The sequence below is a fragment of the Symsagittifera roscoffensis genome, chromosome 1 (assembly GCF_963678635.1).
Source record: "Symsagittifera roscoffensis chromosome 1, txSymRosc1.1, whole genome shotgun sequence".
Lineage (NCBI taxonomy): Eukaryota > Metazoa > Xenacoelomorpha > Acoela > Convolutidae > Symsagittifera > Symsagittifera roscoffensis.
Genome location: NC_087062.1, coordinates 21,196,278 through 21,216,507, shown reverse-complemented (window position 1 = coordinate 21,216,507; position 20,230 = coordinate 21,196,278). Strand labels below are relative to the sequence as shown.

The following is a 20,230-nucleotide window of genomic DNA, read 5'->3' as shown; positions in this document are numbered from 1 at the left end:
AAAATTAGACGATCTTTTTTTCAGGTCGGCAAGTTGATTTTCCGAGCACTCCCATAACACTCAACAGAACGTATTTCGACCACATTTTTAGCGATGCAGGCAAATTTTTGAAAAAAAAACTTCAAAAAAAGCCGTTTTTGGGCACTTTTTGGAAAACAACTACATATTGGCCTCTTCATGTTTACTACATATTGGCCGCCCCTGGTTGAACGTGTTCGTTCGAGTTTTGCAAAAAGTAGAGTCATTATTTTCAAAACATAATCAATTTTCATGCATTTTATATACAAAAACTATTCCACTATATTCAAAACGAAAAGGATTAAAATCTAATATAATGAGTTTTAATGGAGTTTTATTTTTCAAAAAAATTAAAATGGATTAAAAATCCATTACTTTGTCTAAATTTGCCATGATAAAAGAATATAAAGAGAGTATTTTAGTTTAAAAAATCCATTATAATCGATTTTCATCAATGAAACTTTGGTACGGGATTGGACCCAACATTGGATAATTCAAACGCATTTTTCTCAACTTTGGTTTATAAAAAGTGAAGAGAACAAAAATTGCTTAGATTTTTACTAAATTAAATGGTTCAACGTTTTGTCGTCAAAATGCGCCAATTAAAACATTATCCCAAAAATGTGTCTTTTTGGTTTGTTCTAGTTAATCAAGATTTACGCTGAAACTACCGAATTAATTGATGAAAATTTCATATTCAAAGAAGCGTCTTTTTCAGCCCAACAAAATTTTAGTAAGAAAAACATTACAAAAATTTGCACAAAACGCTTGAAATCTGTTTTTAAGCGAAGATTTTGATTGTTTTTTATATATTCAACCAAAACTATATTCTCTTATACAGATTTTTGGAGATTTTACCTTCAAGAATTTTGTTGGGCTGTGTAAGAGACTTCTCTATATATACATTTTTTACCAATAAGCTTGGTAGTTTCATCGTAATTCTTGATTAATTAAAAAACCAAAATGACCCATTTTTGGAGAGAAGCTTTGGCTGAGAATTTCGAAAGAATGAACCATTTTATTTGTGGAGCAATTTTTGCTCTATTCACTTTTTGTCTAGTCTTAACCCCAAAAAAAGCCTTTGAAATTTCGAACTTTGCTTGTTTTGTTCGGTTATATAGTCCGGATATATCAGCACTATAACCCTTTAGCCATAATAGCATGCATAAGTACATTGAAAATGAAAAGTTTGCAAGACGGATGAAAGTAGAAAGGGGCCATATCACATTTGACCTCAAACGAGCTTCCTTTGAGGTAATCAAAACGCGTCTTAAAAACATATCCTATGCCATAGACTCTTTCCATCAATTTTAGGAGGGGTAAAAAAACTAATCTACTAATTAATCTTTTGCAAAACAATTACTACGACGAGTCATTTGATAGAAAACTCTCAGGAAAACTAAAACAAATTTTATTGCAAAAACAAGATACAAGTTTTTGGAAACCACAGAATCTGTAAACAGTCTTAGACAGTTATTCGATATCAAACGGTTCTTATTTCAAACAACCAACTTTTTTCTCACCCTAAATCTACTCTAAAACGAAAGGATCTTGCTGCGCGTACTTGAATTAATTTTTTTTAGTTTCGAAGAAGTGTACCATAAAATACATGCGTAAAATTATGGGCACATTAATTATGAAAAAGAAAAGAATTTGGTTATTTTTATGGTCATTTGTAATAATAATTTAAAATACCAGAATTTGCTTGAGAATGAGTGCTGAATAATTTATCCCAGGAAAAAAAAATGGAATAAAATTTGATATTTTAATTATTAAAAAGAGAGTTTGGTCATTTTTATTACCATTTGTAATTATAATTCAAGGATCTCAGAGAGGCTCAAAATACCAGAGTTCGTTTGTAAATGAGTGCTAAATAATTTATTCCAAAAGAAAAAAAACGGAATATAGTTTATAGTTTGATGGGAATATCTATAAGGAATTCAAATTTACTTAATTTAATCGGCAGCTAAATCTGGTTTCCTTATAGCCAATTGCTTCCGGTAGATTAAGCAAAGTCGAAACAATAACAGTGGTTTTTGGAAACAACTTTTGTGGAAATCTTTGCAATGAAAAATTTTCCATTCAAAACAGAATTCAGCCAAGAGCTTGTGGAGCAAAAATTTTTTTTTTCAAGTTATAACGGAAGCAACTGTTTACTGGTTGCAGGTATCTTTGCAGCAAAAGACGTTAAAAAATCATAGTTTCTTACAGCTAACACATTTTTCTCCTGAAACTAAACAACCACAAATATGGCTCAAAACACTAAAAATACAATCAGGGGTGGATTTAGGGATTCGACCCCCTACCGACCCAAAGGTTCCCCCCTTTGAACTATTTTGAGATATCCAATTTTGGCTGACGGACACTAAAATTTTTCCAAAGGCGCCTTTGACGCCAATATATACTTATTTTAAGGGGAAGCGCGCGCCAAAAAACGCGATTTTTCGTTTAAAATTTTCCAAAAAATGCTCAAAAATGCCTTTTTGGCCTGTTTTTTTCAAAAAAAATTGCGTGCGGAGCAGAAATTTTTGCCAAAACAGAGATTTTTTAGTGCTATGGAGAGCTCTCGTAAAACCAATTTGGTCGACCTAAAAAAAAGGTCGACAAAATTTCGAAAATTTTTGAAAATCCGCCTCTGATTGCAACCAAATTGAATGAGTAACTCATTTTTCGAATGAAATAATTGTGAAAGATGTCATCAAAATTATTTTTAAAAAAATCGAATTGTGGTAATTACTTCCCATGCGTCTCCATGTGTAAATTTTGAGCTCATTGGCTATAGATAGAAGTCACTCTGAAATGGTGAGATGTTGTAATAAAAGTATCCATCAAGTATAATAAACTGCGGAAAGGTTCAAATGGTAGGTAATATTTGTTTGAAATAGTAAGCCCCTCTCAATCAACCGGGAGAATTATGTATCTTTTTTCATTTATCTACTGCCTCAAAAAAATTTGGTTGAGATAGAATACTTAAACAGACAGTATTGCAATGCTTTTTAGTGTATGACTCGGAAAGTTGAATGTGCTCCAGAATAAATTTTAGGGTTTTTTGGCCAAAAAAGGATGTCGTAAAATCTTACTATGTGGCGCCGTGGACAAACTAGTAGAGGGGCGATCCGATTGCTGCGGATAGTTCAGAAGATTTAGTTAAAGGGAAAGGACCATTATACGAGCTGTTCAGATCTTCACGGAGAATCGCTGTTGTGCCCCTGCTTAAGATTTATATGCAATTTTTTGCCTAATTTTCAAAGTTACATACCTCCGCCCCCCCCCCCCCCCCCCCTCAACCCCCAAACATAGAAGCTAAATCTGGTACCACATTCACTGTTTGTGAATCTAGTACATGATTCGGCCATACCTATTCAGAATCCCTTTCAAATTCAGCGTTGAATTTTAGATATAGCCATAATCTTATAGTTGAGATTCTCTGCAGCTGAGAAGCCTTAAAAATTATATAACAAACTGGAATATTTTTTATTCGACGAGAGGAAGCATTATTAGTGCGACAGGAGAGCAGAGAAAATCAAAATTATTTAAACAAGGTAACGTGGGTGTTCTTTGATTTTGTGTGTTTTCTATGAAAATCACCGTCAAAAAAACTTTAAAGGATTTCGTTTTCAGCTTTTTAGCATTAACAACACAGCTTTGAAATGTTTACAGTTTTTTGAAAACTTCATCAATTACTTTATTATGAAGTACTCCATCGAAATTAAAATGTATTCGGAACATTCAGGGCTTCGCCCTGCGTGATCCGTATCAGGGCGGAGCCTTGAATTTTCCGACTGCATGTTTATTTTGATGGCGTAATTTAAAATGAAATAATTTAAATGACATGAAAAGTTTCCGTCAAAAATTGCTTATTAAGAAGTCGAAATTTGTCTGAAGGAACAAAAACAATCCGAGCACAAATATTCGGTAACTTTTTGCAGAGTTTTGGGGGTTTAGGTATGGCTAATTTGAGAAGAATTTGAGTTAAATTGAGCGCTTTGAAGACACTGATTATAGTTCATAATTGGTCAAAAGATTTCTTCCTTTGAGCTAGGTGTTTAAAAGTTCTGCAATCAAAACATTTAGAAGTTCACCCTGATGTAGAAGGTGTCTTGTTGTTCCGAATTTCAAAAAAAATGACAAAACAAAGTGTTTGTGCTCGGGGTGGTTTTTCTCCAGAAAAGTTGCAACTTTTTTACTAGCCAATTTTGACGGATTTTCTAACATCATCCTTTATATAATTTAATTTCATCATATTATATATATATATATATACCAGCGGATTTAGGGAGAGGTGCGTTCCAGAACGAACGCCCCCTTCAGGAATTCGACTCCGGCCGACCCAAAAGGAATTCGACCATCTGCCTTCGTACTTTTTTGAGATATCCATTTTTTGTGACGAACGCTAACTTTTTTAAAGGCGCCTTTGGCACCAATATATACTAATTTTTAGGGGGAGAGCGCGCGCCAAAAAAACGCAAGTTTTTTGGTTAAAATTTTTCAAAAATCGCCTGAAAACTATAATACTCGCGATTGATTTTCAAAAAATTACGGGGGTTTGAAAAGTGCCAACTCGGCCACTTTGGCAATAAATTTTGGGCTAAAACGCAATAGCAGTTATTTAATCCGTTCAAATTTTGCTTCAAATTAAATTGCAGCTTAATTTTTGGGGTAAGTAACACGCTAATAGACGCCAAGAACCTCACTTGTAACTTGGAATAACGGGTTGTGCAATTTCTAAAGTTTTTTGAAATTTTTTGACAACTGATACGAGAACCTTGTTAATGTTAGTTTGGCTTTACAGTGCGTTGCTCAATATTAAGAAGAAACTAACCAATTATAAAGCTCCTGGTGGTTACTTTCTTCATACCCATTTTGCTTATTTAATTCACTTTTGTGCAAATTCGATCGCATTTTTTTCGCAAACCTGTCTTTCGAAGAACATTGATACCCTGAGCACAAATTTTTAAATTATTCCATTTAGTTACGATCCTTTTTTTAAATGTTAATTGAGATGGGAGTTTTGTCAATTTGAGATTGATTATCGCGCGCTGTATTTCTGTTAACGCGATACCAGACTCAAAAAGTATTATGAATTGAAGGGTCGCCAAATTTGATAGATTTTCTTTTCAGTAGTCACGTTCTATTTAAATATTTTCTAGTAGATTTCATTGAAGAAACAGATAATGGATCTCATTTTCACAACTGATTAAGCTGCTAATTTAAGTAGATATATTTTGCAGTCAAAGAGTTTCAGCAATTTCGACATACAGTTTGAAAAAGACTTAAAAAAGGTAAATATCCAGCAAAAACCATTTCGTTTGACGCAGGAGGTTTCAATAACTTGAAGTTATAAAACTTAAATCCACAACCTTAAATCGCAAAACCACATTACGAGGACAAACTCTGCACTAGCTAGGCGCATAAATTGGGTCTGTAGGTCACTAAAATCCAGAGAAATGCCTTTAAACATGCCCCAAAAAGTGAGCGGACTCCATTTAAAAATGTCGTGGATCCGCGCATAAATGACTGCGATGTAAATTTTTCGGCAGATTATTTTTGTCACGGATTCGGCAACGAGTGAAATTAGCTAGCTTTCCTGATTCCGCCAAAAATAAGTGGATGTATGCAAATTCAGCAAAATTTTAATATATAAGGTAATGAAGTAAGTGGATTCCGCAAACTGTTAGCAGATTCCGCATATTCGGTTCATTTTGGAGTAATTTTGAGCTCCACAGTGTGTTAGCTATTTGTTCATGGACTCTAAAAAACGAAGATTGTAAGAAAAAGCAATAATACGGAGTCCGCTTACAGTTCACAAAATTTACAGTTTAGTCTCGGATCGCAAATTCTGTCTTCCCGATTAAAACAAACTGTGATTTTGTGGCTCAATGGATGAGGTTGATGCCATTCAATCTAACTTTTCGGATTGTAGATCATGAATTTGCGCTTCATTTTGCAATTTTTAAGCTCTTGTATTTTGATTGTAGCTTTTCCTAACTTTGCATAAATTAGCTTTCGAGTTTGTCTACTGGTGGCTTTAGTTTTAAAAAAGTCTAAAAATTTAATAGCCTTTTTTAAAATATTTTTAGACTTAATATACCACGAACCATCAATACTTGTGTAATATATTGCCAACAACCATGTATTAAGCTGGAAAATCAAAGTTTTCTTTGAACACAACTTTGATGTCTTTCTTAACGATTTTTTTCGTGAATGCCTTTTTTTAGAGCAAGGGAATTAAAGCAGTTTTGAAGAAAGAGCAGTTTTTTACTAATAAAGAGGAAAATAGTTATCCAAAAAAAAAATTTCAGTCAACGTTGTAAAATTGTTTTGAGTTTATGTAACGCAAATTTCGATTCTTGTTTTTTTGGCACTTGTTTTTTGGATTATTTGAATTTCCAATGATCGTAGATCTAGTTCTGATTAAAAAAAAACAAAGGGAATGATTTCAGTATTAAATAAAAAAGCACACTGAGTCCCGTTGAGAATAAACAATTATTGTGCTTCTATTGTCACTCATTATAAGTTCTTAATTAATAACCAATCCAGTTTAAACCAGCTAATCTGCTCTCATTTTTCCACTGTTCTCCCTTTCTGAAGCAATTTGGTTGCAACTTGTTTGAACACTGAATATTTTTACAATTAAGACCTTAGATTTGATTTGCTGGCTGCCAACTTCACCAAGTAGACAAAACAAGGGGAGCCCGATTGAATGTTTTGAATCAAGGGTACTGATCTCCATTCAGTCGATTCAATTGAATAGAACTTTCAAGACTCTAGCACGGATTTCTTCAGCTAGCTCTTACTTTTTGGACATATTCCCTGTTTATACCTAATTATACTGCGTGACCTGTTTGTCTTTGAAACAATTTGATTCAGAAAAAGGGGGAAACCCTAAATAAAAAAGAAAAGTTTCCACTTAATTTAGTGTCAAGTCGTTCAGGCAAGTTATGAAACTAATAGTTAATTAACTCAGGTACTAACCTAAGCTATCAAGTGTTAATTAATAAGTTTTGACTATCGTCTTCAATTTCAGCATGATTTAACACAGTAATTGGCTCTTAAATTGGTCTATAAAATCTTACCACTATTTTGTCTGGACAGCAACTGTATTTACAGGTCTTCTGGTGTGTTTGTTCCGGAATGATCTGTTTTTCTTGGTACAAGCAGCTATAAATAAAATCTAACTGTCAAATAATCCTGGAAAACTGGTTTAAGCTTCAAAGTAATGTCTGTTTGCTCCGCAGAAATGTTTTTTGACGTGATGTTCCTCTTCAACGTCGTAAGGGGGGTCTTATAATTAACGGAAGCTTTGATTTCGAAAAATCCTCTAACTCGGACGAATAAAAGTTTTCTAGTTGAAAATATTATGTCTAAAATTGCCAGCCAACATACGCTATTAAAGAAAGGTGGCATTGTTGATCCTTATATTTAGGGTTTTCTATACAGCGACGACCAATAAGTAATTCCAAAGTTAAATTTTGAGAACCAATAAGCAAAACATGATTATGTTTTCTGGCAAAGAGATATAACATGAACGTAAAATCTCATCGGAATTTCAGCATGTTTAGCACGTTGTATTTTTTTTCGTTCAATTGAATCCAATAGGAAAATCAAAATAATGGGATTTCACAAAGTTAGATTTTGTAGAACTTACAGCCAAATTTATGGGTTCGAAGCAGCACATAAAAAAAATGGAGCGAAGAATAGTTCAACAGCTTTCTCAGTTGTCTCAAGTTAGTTTCTTAAAATTAGATTGTTGGAAAACTTTTTTAGTTTTAACTTTCGACTAGTGTTAAGTACAAAGTGTGTTCAAATTTTTGTTGATTTTTTTTTCTGAGCCCCATTTTTACTAAGCGTTAAAAACTGGAAATTTTCTGCAAATAATTCATCCCTAATGGGCCAACTTTGAAGTTTTCCAGTTCAAAAATCTCATAATTTTACGGAAAATAATCGCAGGCTAACGATGTTCTTAAATGTGAGCTCAAGGTTTTTCGGTTTTTTGAGATAGCGTAGAAAATCCGTCAAAAACATTTAAGCAAGAAGTTCGACATCTGCCTGAATAAAAAAACACAATCATAAAAATTTCGTCACGTTTTTACAAAAACATTTTTGGAAAATAATGATTCTCGGTTCAAATCAAATGACCATCGGGTTTTCTGCATTACGCTCAAAAGTTATGTGTTTTAAAAATTCGTCTGATAGATTTCAAATGAAATGATTTGATAGTATTATGATAAATGATAGCCTGATAGTATGATAAAAATCAAGTTTTAAAAACTGAAAACTGTCACCCATGCGCATCATAATCAAAGAAGCTTAGAGTCGAACCGAACATAATGTACCACCCTGGGTTATTACAGTGCATTTTTCAGATTGAAAATGGACCAAATACACTATTTTTTTAAAGATTTTTTGTGAATTAAGCCTCAATAGCTATATAATAATAAATTGCAAAACAAATTAAAGCTACAACACAATTGAATTGCATTATCTTCTTTACTCTTTTTTTTGTGTTAAGTTGGATCCTTTATTTATTTGAGTTAAAAATCTTTGATTATTCGGATACATGGAGAAAACTTTTGGAATTATATTTGATAGAAAAGATTTGACTTATACAATTTTTGATAGATTTCGACTGGGTGATATATAAATCAGCCAAAGTATAAACCAGCCAAAGTATCAAGCAATCAAAACTACGTAAGTTTTATCCAATAGTTATGAAACAATTATGTAACAGCTACCAAATATATGAAATTTTTTCATATGATGAAACTTTTTGTGTGGCTTATATACTCAGCGCGTTTTCGGTGGGTTTATAATTCTGCTGGTTTATTTACTCTCCGATTGATGGCATTAAACTGATACCAGTTCCGATTCCCTACAAGTGTTCTTTGAGGTGCTTGAAATCAAGAAATCAAGGCCACTCAAAATTTTTCGATTTTTTTATTCATTCAATCACAGTTTTCATCTCCTTGTTTACCTTACATAGATGATTTTTCATCTAAATTACACAATTTCAAAAAACTAACCAAAAAATGTTCCGCTATTTGGTTGATTTAAAAAATGTTGACAAAAACTAATCAAGATTAAGTATTCGTTCCCATTTTTAAGTAAGTAGCAAAAAATTGTGTGTTTTTAATTATTCAACCGTTTACAATGGGTTTTAGACTAAGTTAAAAGCCCTCCAAAAGTGTATGGGGGAAAAATGTTAACTTAGTTAATCAGAATCTAGCATTTTACGTGCAGCGCTTAGTAAACTTTTTCTGAACTAAAAGCTGGGGTGGAAAATTTTAACTTGGTCTAGCTGGAAAGGAGGATGTTAACTTGGTTCCGGGTTTCTTAAACTATGTTCAAGACTATGTGTGTAAAATTGACATCATAATATCAAATAATAAAACAAATAATTGACATTCACCCTTCCTGTGGTCTCGACTAAAGTTTCACCACCGCTCTGAATAAAGGCAGTAAATTTATATGTAAAATCTGAATTTTTGGGTGCAATCTGATTGGTCGAAAATTTGGCAAACTTAACCTTAACATTTGCCCTCCTTTTTTAAAGTGGGCAGGTATTTGTTAAGAAAATCTAATAAATCTTACTGTAATCAATCAGTACAAAACAAGTATTTAAAGTTTTTTAATTACCTTGATATATAGCACTGTAAAACATTTGGAGCAAGCCAATCAAGATCCATTACTGAAACTTGTAAAACTAATGATGAAATGTGAAGCTGAAACTATTCATAGTTTTAGCCAGAGAAAAAACAAAACAGCTTGGAAAACAGTAGCCTCTTTCTCTTCTCTAACTTCGCAAGAAAACCAGTCCATTTTAGATCTATTGAGACTAAGAAAAATAAGAGTAAGATTAGGATCGGTATTAGACTTTGGGAGTAGTAATAATCTGAACTAGTCGCCCACTATGGCATATTCTTGCCATTCCATGTGAAAACTTTTATATTATGTATGAGACTAATTAATTATTTTGAACACTAGCGATTGATTTTTTTTGTTTTAGGATTTGTGAATAAGCTCCAAATAAACAACAAAAAAGAGGAAAATGAAAATATCTTTTATAAAGAGACTTATGGAATATAAAACCGACTGCAAAAACCTCAAAATACAGTCTGAATTGTTACTTAATGACTCACTGGATGAAAAACAAAGCTTATCATGTTGACAAATTGCTAAAAATTTTGGATTTTCTTTCGAGCCAACTGAGTTTTTTTGAAACTTTACGAAGAGTTATAAGCAAAAAGAAATGAGAAACAACCAAAAAAAGAAAAACTTCTTTTCGAAACGCGTTCACCCTAATCAAATTTTAAAAAACGGTAGTAAAAATTAAGATCCTTGTGTTCATTGTTATTGTGATTGTCTTATCATTTCATTTAATCACTTATATTGAGGTGACCTTGACTCATGACCTTGACTTTTGGTAGCGATCTCCAACGGAGTGAGCAAGCTCAGTCTTATTGTGATTTAGGTGAAAATAATACACATTTTAATTGAACTGTATTCTTCACTTTCTTATTTACTTGAAGCTTATTTTACTTAGAAAATCAAGGTATTTTACTATGGCGCAGTCATTTGTAACCGAATCTCGCATGAGGAAGTCTCCCCATTCTGACAAACTCACCCAGTAGGCCCCCCTACCCAATGAGAAGACTGGAGGGATTCGTTTCAATTGGTTTTAATGGCCAAAGAGTACATCGATATAGAAAAATTACTATATCCGTTGAACCTTTTCAAATCAAAAAACCTACTATTAGAAGATAAACCACAAATTGAATCGACAACGGTAAAAACGGAACAATTCGCAGGAAAACTTGGAGCAAAGAGAAGACTTGATGAATCAGAAAACATTGGATCCAAAATAGAAAGCAAGACATTCAAGGGAATGCGCACGAAGGAAGCGGACAAAAAGATTCGATCTGAGCTATACTTGGCACTCGGAAGTGAGGGTAAACGCTTCCTTGCACAAAGGTTTTCAAAGTTCAAACTTTTTTGGATAAGCCTCGCTGAACCTTGGGATTTCTTAAACCAAAATTTTATCAGAAAATCAAACGTGACACCCAAACGCCACAAGCTACGCCAAAAAGACAGAGACAGTGCTCGAAAACGTTAGCAGAGATGGCTTAAAAACGCGATAATTCCAGCTTCAACGGTACGTTTTTAAAATTTTCGCAGTTTCTAACAGGGTCGGTAAAATTTAAAAAACGTCCCTTTGAAGCTGATACGAATGTAAGGTAGAGGAGTATCTTCACACTGACTCCCGGCGGTTTATCAAGAACTTGATAGAATTTTTTCCAAAGGTCACATTAAAAAGCTCGATAATAGTGACGAAGATAAAATAAATCTTACTGTAATCAATCAGTACAAAACAAGTAATTAAAGTTTTTTAATTACCTTGATATATAGCACTGTAAAACATTTGGAGCAAGCCAATCAAGATCCATTACTGAAACTTGTAAAACTAATGATGAAATGTGAAGCTGAAACTATTCATAGTTTTAGCCAGAGAAAAAATAAAACAGCTTGGAAAACAGTAGCCTCTTTCTCTTTTCTAACTTCGCAAGAAAACCAGTCCATTTTAGATCTATTGAGACTAAGAAAAATAAGAGTAAGATTAGGATCGGTATTAGACTTTGGAAGTAGTAATAATCTGAACTAGTCGCCCACTATGGCATATTCTTGCCATTCCATGTGAAAACTTTTATATTATGTATGAGACTAATTAATTATTTTGAACACTAGCGATTGATTTTTTTTGTTTTAGGATTTGTGAATAAGCTCCAAATAAACAACAAAAAAGAGGAAAATGAAAATATCTTTTATAAAGAGACTTATGGAATATAAAACCGACTGCAAAAACCTCAAAATACAGTCTGAATTGTTACTTAATGACTCACTGGATGAAAAACAAAGCTTATCATGTTGACAAATTGCTAAAAATTTTGGATTTTCTTTCGAGCCAACTGAGTTTTTTTGAAACTTTACGAAGAGTTATAAGCAAAAAGAAATGAGAAACAACCAAAAAAAGAAAAACTTCTTTTCGAAACGCGTTCACCCTAAAAAACGGTAGTAAAAATTAAGATCCTTGTGTTCATTGTTATTGTGATTGTCTTATCATTTCATTTAATCACTTATATTGAGGTGACCTTGACTCATGACCTTGACTTTTGGTAGCGATCTCCAACGGAGTGAGCAAGCTCAGTCTTATTGTGATTTAGGTGAAAATAATACACATTTTAATTGAACTGTATTCTTCACTTTCTTATTTACTTGAAGCTTATTTTACTTAGAAAATCAAGGTATTTTACTATGGCGCAGTCATTTGTAACCGAATCTCGCATGAGGAAGTCTCCCCATTCTGACAAACTCACCCAGTAGGCCCCCCTACCCAATGAGAAGACTGGAGGGATTCGTTTCAATTGGTTTTAATGGCCAAAGAGTACATCGATATAGAAAAATTACTATATCCGTTGAACCTTTCCAAATCAAAAAACCTACTATTAGAAGATAAACCACAAATTGAATCGACAACGGTAAAAACGGAACAATTCGCAGGAAAACTTGGAGCAAAGAGAAGACTTGATGAATCAGAAAACATTGGATCCAAAATAGAAAGCAAGACATTCAAGGGAATGCGCACGAAGGAAGCGGACAAAAAGATTCGATCTGAGCTATACTTGGCACTCGGAAAGGAGGGTAAACGCTTCCTTGCACAAAGGTTTTCAAAGTTCAAACTTTTTTGGATAAACCTCGCTGAACCTTGGGATTTCTTAAACCAAAATTTTATCAGAAAATCAAACGTGACACCCAAACGCCACAAGCTACGCCAAAAAAACAGAGACAGTGCTCGAAAACGTTAGCAGAGATGGCTTAAAAACGCGATAATTCCAGCTTCAACGGTACGTTTTTAAAATTTTCGCAGTTTCTAACAGGGTCGGTAAAATTTAAAAAACGTCCCTTTGAAGCTGATACGAATGAAAGGTAGAGGAGTATCTTCACACTGACTCCCGGCGGTTTATCAAGAACTTGATAGAATTTTTTCCAAAGGTCACATTAAAAAGCTCGATAATAGTGACGAAGATAAAATTTTCAGCCTAATCGTGATCACATGCAAGAAACCTAAGTCAAAAATGCCGGTGTTAGGCTCAAAACTTATCAAAAAACTGTTACGAACTAGTAGATAAAATAGCATCAAAGTTTTCAAAAGAATCCATGGGAGAAGTTTGGCTCACAAACTTAGACCTCAAAAACGCTTACAGTCAATTGAGTCTCGACAGTTTTACGTGGAAACAGTGCAAATTTAGTATAATAGGAGGAAGCATAACCGGAACGTTATAAATTTTAACTGGTTTTTATGGGCTTGGCGACATGCCAAAAGTATTTCAAAGAGTAATGGACCCAACCATTGGAAATATTCCTTTTACTAACGCGTACCTTGACTATATTTTGAAATCTTTGAAAAGAAGGTTTCATGAACATAAATTGATAGTCGAAAAATATTTTCAGCCTCGACAAAATAATTTTCCGGTTATGTGGCCGAAAAATGAATTAAAAAAACTCGAAGGCTCAGTTTCAAAATATCGGACTCAAGAGTACTCCCACTAAAATACAAAAACTTAGCCATAAAACCCATTCCAATCCGTTCATTTTTTGGGTCAATTAACCAATTTATTGCTAATTTTTTTCTTCCATATCTCGTAACTCTGGGAAATTTTTTGAGAGCGTTACTAAACAAGAAATCAACTTTAGACATGAGCGAACTATTCAAGAAATGAACTTTTAGACCTTGTTAGGGCCGTAATAAACTAAGAAAGTTATCTATACGGATCAAGTTTTGAAGTAGTAAGTGCTCAAAAAGCACTATTATTGGCTTTATCATAGAACCATGGGAAAAAACTTATCCTTTTCGCTTAACAATACAAATCGAAAAACTTTTATCGAATAACTTTTCGATAAAACACTTAGCCGGCAGAGACAAGAGTTTTGCCGATTTCAATCTGAGAATTACAATTTGAAAAACACTACCACCCTCAAATTATGACAAACATTTCGTTGTGGCAAAAATTTCAAAAATTAATTAAATTTTATATCCATTCCTCAAAAAAAACAAGAGTTCATTCTGGCCCAAACCTGATTGGTCAAATTTTGGAAATTTCCAACGATGCAATACTAAGTAATAAGAATATCTCTTCTGTTCTAAATTTTGTTGGTTTCAGATTAAACTTTTAGAATTTTGACCGCTGTCGTTCCAATTAATGTACTGCTAGATGTTTCCATTGGTTTATTTAAAAACAAGTGGTCAAAAACTATAATCTCAAATTTTGCTTATTTATATCTGTTTCAATAAATTCTCTTATGGATTGCAATAGCGTAAGCAAAGTGAATGTAGAATGTGGATTTGTAATTTTTCCCTCAACATTTTTCCTCAACATGTCGTTCCAAATAATGTACTGCTAGATGTTTCCATTGGTTTATTTAAAAATAAGTGGTCAAAAACTATAATCTCAAATTTTGCTTGTTTATATCTGTTTCAACAAATTCTCTTATGGATTGCAATAGCGTAAGCAAAGTGAATGTAGAATGTGGATTTGTAATTTTTCCCTCAACATCCGGAAATAAGGTAGACTTTGCTGTAGAAACGATGCCAACAGATCAACTTGCATTGACAAAAAAATATTGCAATTTTTCGAATTGCCCGAGACACCTTTGGATTTAGATATTTTCTCCAAGAATAAAACGATCGCCGTGCTTACGGAGGAAGATAAAATTTTAGGAGTTTTAACCGAAGCTCTAGAAGAAAAAAGGGAATTACAAACCTCTAAACCTGGTCGTTTCTTTCAGCAGTTTAAAATCAATTTTTCCACACTGTAAACGAACTTTTATATGTGGACAACAAGCTGTTTACCTTATACCCTAAGAACAGTGGCTACAAAAATCTACATGAAACTCAGCCAGGCCAAATCAGGATAAAATTCTTTATGGATCACGTTTGTGGAGCCACACATTAACAGTGTTGATATTTTCTCAGGAAGAATTAGTGATGTTGAGACTGTATAAAAGCAGGTAAGAACTTTGAACCCTCAATTTCTGAAAAACATTAATAATATCTCGCTGAATTGATATTCGTAAAATCCGTTGGATTTAGCTTTATAATTGTAAATATAATTTTTGAATTCTCAAAATTTTCGTCGGTGAAAATTACTTCAAGGACTTCCGCCGAAACAGTTATTGATTTTCTGACTAATTCTTTTTATTCACATGGAATTCCAAATTTGATTTTAATTGACCACGCTTAATGTTTTACTGGAACCAAAATTCAATCATTTTGATTCAAGTTTTTTCAAATTGATTTTTTTGTACAGTAGCCGACCATCGTTTTAATGATTAGTTGAAAAACTTGTACATACCGGTCAATCAAACTTTTCAAACAATGTCAACAGAAACATTTGTACTTTCAATAACCAACTTGATTTATAAACTTATCTGGACTTTGCGGAGCACCAAACTAGCGAAACTAAATTGTATACTGTTCGAAAAACATTTCAACTGAACACCAAACACCCTTTGGAAAAACTTGTTCAAACAAAATAATTACGATTTTAGACAACATAAAACTAAAAACGTCAAGGATCAAAACGCATCTTCACCCCAGAAATCCCATGCTAAGAAGACATCAAGACTACTTCTTTCAAGCCCGCTGAAGAAAATTAAAATATTTTGAAAAATTTGAATTGAAACAACGGGGAAACCTTTCACCGACCATTGGGCGAGAAAATTATCCGTTCCACAAATACAACGATGAAAATAGCGAGCGGAAAAAATTCTACGGAAGTCAGATATGGCTCTTAGAAACTACTAATCCGAATAATCAAAAAATCTTGAAGTTACTGTTACAAATCTTAATTTCAACCACTCTTATGAAATAGGGTCAGAGAAAAAAAAAACGAAGAACACAACAAGAATTGGCAATTTCTCCCTCGGACAACGTTACCAGAAAAAAAAGATCACAGGGAAATCAACAAACTCCTTAAAGCCTGTACCGAAGACAAAATTCCAAGCGGAAAGAGCAAATTGAAGAACTTCTCTCCAGGTTACTTAGCAGACGGCCGATCTTTTTTAATTTTTTGACCTTTCGGGCCTTAGTGATTGGGAATGGAAAGTAGGTTGTTTCCCCTGTAGTAGCGACGTAGGCAGGAAAAGTCTCATTAGTGATTCCAACAATTCATTGGCACATCTTAACTATGACCCCATTCCGACGGATGACCAAACAGAATCAGAATACGTATAATTAGATCGGAACTCTCAGGGGCCTTAAATAGAATGCCCAATAAGCTTCATTCCCGCTCACATCCCAGACCGTACGGGACCCGGATCACCCGAACAGATCAAATCACCTTCCACATTCGACTTTCTAACACTCCACCGGAATATTTACCATTAGCAGACACAAGCCGTGCACAGCCGACAGCCCAATAAATTGACGACAATTCTTCGTCAGACATTAATACTAGACCATGGCGAAACAAATTAAATTTTATGGTGAAAGTTTGTTTTCAGATGTTGTTGGTGAGCAAATTTTGAGGAGCGCAGAGAACCGGCTTGCTATCAGCGAAGACGCAGTCAACAAAATCATTTCGGAAAATGAAAAAGACTGGAGAAGCATTCTAGGTCCACAATGGGTTAGTCAACCTAGTCTCACGTTCTCGGCTGTTCCGACCGTGTTAACTCTCAAATCAAGAACATTCACCGAAGAAAAAGTATAAGAGCTGCATGCGTCATTGTTATCTGCAGTGGTGGAACATCACGATGAATCAGACATCAATTTTGACCTTAAAGACAGTGTGACCAGTATATAATGGACTAAAGCCGTGATTCTAAAAGCTAAAACTTCATTTCGTTCTATAACTTCAATTTGATAAATTCTGTAGGTGCTAATCATTTTTTCATTGCCTAGCCTCATCTCCTCTTCAATCATCTAACCAGTCCAAAATAAGTTAAATTAACGGTGCATGAATTTTTCCAGTAATTCGTCGGATTTCTGCCAAACACCCTTTGAATTTCATACCAGATATCTCAACTCCCCCTTAGTATCTCATGTCACTCTAATTCGGTGGAAAAAGTACTTATTTTAAAACCTCTTAGTGCTGTAAAATTTGTTAACCTTGTTTTGAGCACCACACGTAAGCAGTTTATACAAATGACTCTGTCGGATAAGAGTTTCGAAATCTAGCCTTAGTAATTTTTGCAGTTTTAAAAATTTTTCTGCATTTTTTTGCTATAAAAAATATTTTTACGCGTGTTAGAGTTAGTTGTGTTTATCTTAATCTTTGCTCTCGCCTATAGGGAGAAAGGGAGCATTCACATTTTAACTGTCTCACTTTAGTTTTTCCCAGTTAGGAGAAATGTTGTGATTGACTTATCGTTTTATTTAATCAATTATCTTAGCAGGTCTCTTATGACCTTGACTAAAGCTTGCGATCTCCATCGGAGTGATCAAGTTCAGTGTTATTGTGATTTAATTAGAAATAACACACATTTTAATTGAACCCTATTCTTTACTTTCTTTTTGTTCCGAACATTGAAAATGGGGAGGAACTTTGTATTCGAGTGTGTTTTAATTTTTCTTATATTCATTTGTCACGCAAAATCAAGTACCACAAATAAGCATTGGTGATTCGCACAACATTTTTAAAAATTACAATTTCTTTTCTTAATGTCGAGAAAAACCGTTTTGATTTTTTTTTTATTTTTGGTCTAATTTCGAGCAAATAAGGTGACCGTGTGCGCTTACAATAACTTAGTTAAGCTTATTTTAAGCCTTGAAATCTTAGATTAACTCAAGTAAAGGTAGTTTTTGGAGATTTTCTAGCGCAATTTTGGGAATCCAAAACTTGAAAATTCGAAAAATTTCTGCAAAAAGTTTTGAAAAGTTTTTCTAGTCCTTGTTTTCCAATTTACCTATTTTACTATGACTCTATATACCTAAAATATTTTTTTTTGTTCAGATCTTTTATCAAGACACCAATTGGAAAAAAATGACTGTTGTCGAAACTTTCCGTGCTACTTTCACAGTAAACGGCTATCCTTGTTTATTTTGAAATTAGTTTCAAGAGAACATCATTAGATTTTATGATTCGTTCAAATCAATAAATTTTGAAAAATTGATGTTGAGAGGATGAAGCTTCAAACACTAGTTAACAGGACCGTGACATAGCTAGCCTACTAAATAAATTGTATCACAGCCCCTAAAGTTTTTTTGATTGGTTATATTTTAGTCGCTCAGAAACAAAAAGTTTGGCGTGACGACAGTTTTTGAGTAATTCAAAAATAATTGAAAACAGTTTTAAGTTAATCTTTTTTTAGCTCATAATTCAGTACAAAAAAGTAGGCAAAATTAAGAATTTTGCCTTAATGCGCCCTTAAAAATAGCATCATATTTTAGAAAAGAACCATAAACTGGACTTTGTGATGAAAAAAAAACTTGCCGAATTCCTTCATGCGCGGTTAACAAGTGAATCGTAGTTAGCGGCGTAAATAAAAAAACATTTCTTAGTTTTTTTATTGAAGTGGCTGCAAAAGACAGTGACAAACGGATTAGCAATGAAAAACCAAATCTTCGCTATAAAATGGACTGAGAATCAAAAGTAGTTGTACCGTTTCTTTTTCGGGGCAATAAATCGTGCAATATTGACCCGTAAAAATTGTACAAACTGTTGACGCTGGTTGGCTGCAATTCGTCAGTGTTTAAAAGCCTATTGAGAAAAGTTAACGTCGGCTGAAACGATGTACTGATTTTTAGCTGTGCATCGAGTTCTCAATAATGATATCAAAAACTTCAGTCAATTTTGAAACACTGACTATTGAAAAAGATCTACAAACAACCTGGACATTTAGGTTCCTCAATCTTTTCGAAAATCGGGGAAAAACGTGAATTAAAAAACTACCACCGAAATTATCAACCAAAGTTATCACTCACCGGTTTGCTCGAATAAAAAGAAATATGTTGATTGGGTTAATTTTCCCAGTTGGCTGGAGAAGATAACATGGCTGAACAAAAGGGACTCAGTAGCAGCCACGCGACTGAAGTCATTAATTTCGAAGACAAATATCAGAAAGATTTTTTGGTCTGAAGGGAATCAGATCAGAAGATTGGACACATCGGGTTTATTTAATCAGGACATTGAGCTCAATTTTTCATTTTAATTTCATTTGAGTAACTGGCAATTATGTAAATTATATATTTTTTATTTTGGAAAGCAATCTCAGGGATTAAAGGAAGGAGGTTCTAAAATATCTTACCATCGTGCCTTAGATATAGGCAGATAAACAGCGAGCAGTCTCCGAGAACAAAGCAAATCTAAAAAAACTTTCAAGGGCAATTTTGATGTATACCAAATGAGATAGCTTAATGCTTCACTAATTTTTTTTCAAGAACTGTTGGCGCCGAAATACTATAACAAAGTAATGTACATTTTGGCATATGGAGAATAAAATCCTGAAGCAATTGAAAACGTCACGGTTTTTTGCCAAGAGAACCTCATTTTATAGCAGAACTCTGATATAAGTATGGATGCCTAACCTAAGCACGCACGAAAGGTTTGTGAAAAAATAAAAAGTATGTATCCAAAGCTCTAACTAAATTTTGAAAATTCTTTGTTAAATATGGTCATTGAAAAACTAATTGAGTTAACCTTCATGCCATTGGATTTTTGCTATTTGATTTCAAAGGATCAGGTTTGAATAGTTATAAGGTAAACTATTTTTAGGTGATAAGCGTGTTTTTATAATTTAAGTTCTCGTATCTATATGATGACCTAATTTTTTGAACAGTTGTCATACTTACAGTTGACACATGGATCATATGCAATCCCTGAAGCGTGAAACTTGCCATAAGAGTACCTTATGGCAAAAACACCGAATGACAGACAGTTGAATTAGCCAATTTATAACCAGACTAAAAATTTTTAAGAAAACGTGACTGTTTTTCAAGTTGAAACTAAAAATTTAATTAATTTCTCTTGGTAGGAAACTTTGTGTCATTCGGCCCTGACTGAGAATTTCCTGCAATTTCATACAATAAGAACAATTTCACAACAGCAGGAATCAAGTGGCTCTTCTATTTATACGGTTGGAAAGCATTATTACTCCGAGTTATAGTGGAATTTGAGTTATTGCTAGAATCGCATGATCTCCTTTTTATCCCCCCTTTGAC

General features: G+C 33.6%; 1 protein-coding gene across 5 annotated transcripts in view; it reads right to left on the bottom strand.

Moving 5' to 3' along the window:
- LOC134855423 (uncharacterized) overlaps window positions 1–20,230 on the bottom strand; it is a 103,194-nt gene that overhangs the window by 63,572 nt on the left and 19,392 nt on the right. Inside the window, exon 2 of one of the 5 annotated variants that reach the window (XM_063871971.1) lies at window positions 7,095–7,179. The exons of 1 other annotated variant lie outside the window; for it this stretch is intronic. The gene's annotated coding sequence lies outside the window, so the exon portion shown is untranslated. Of the gene's footprint in view, window positions 1–1,713; window positions 1,731–7,094; window positions 7,180–18,994; window positions 19,472–19,861; window positions 19,950–20,230 lie in introns of those variants that run through there. 3 more of the 5 variants (XM_063871986.1, XM_063871979.1, XM_063872008.1) reach the window with 3 other exon arrangements.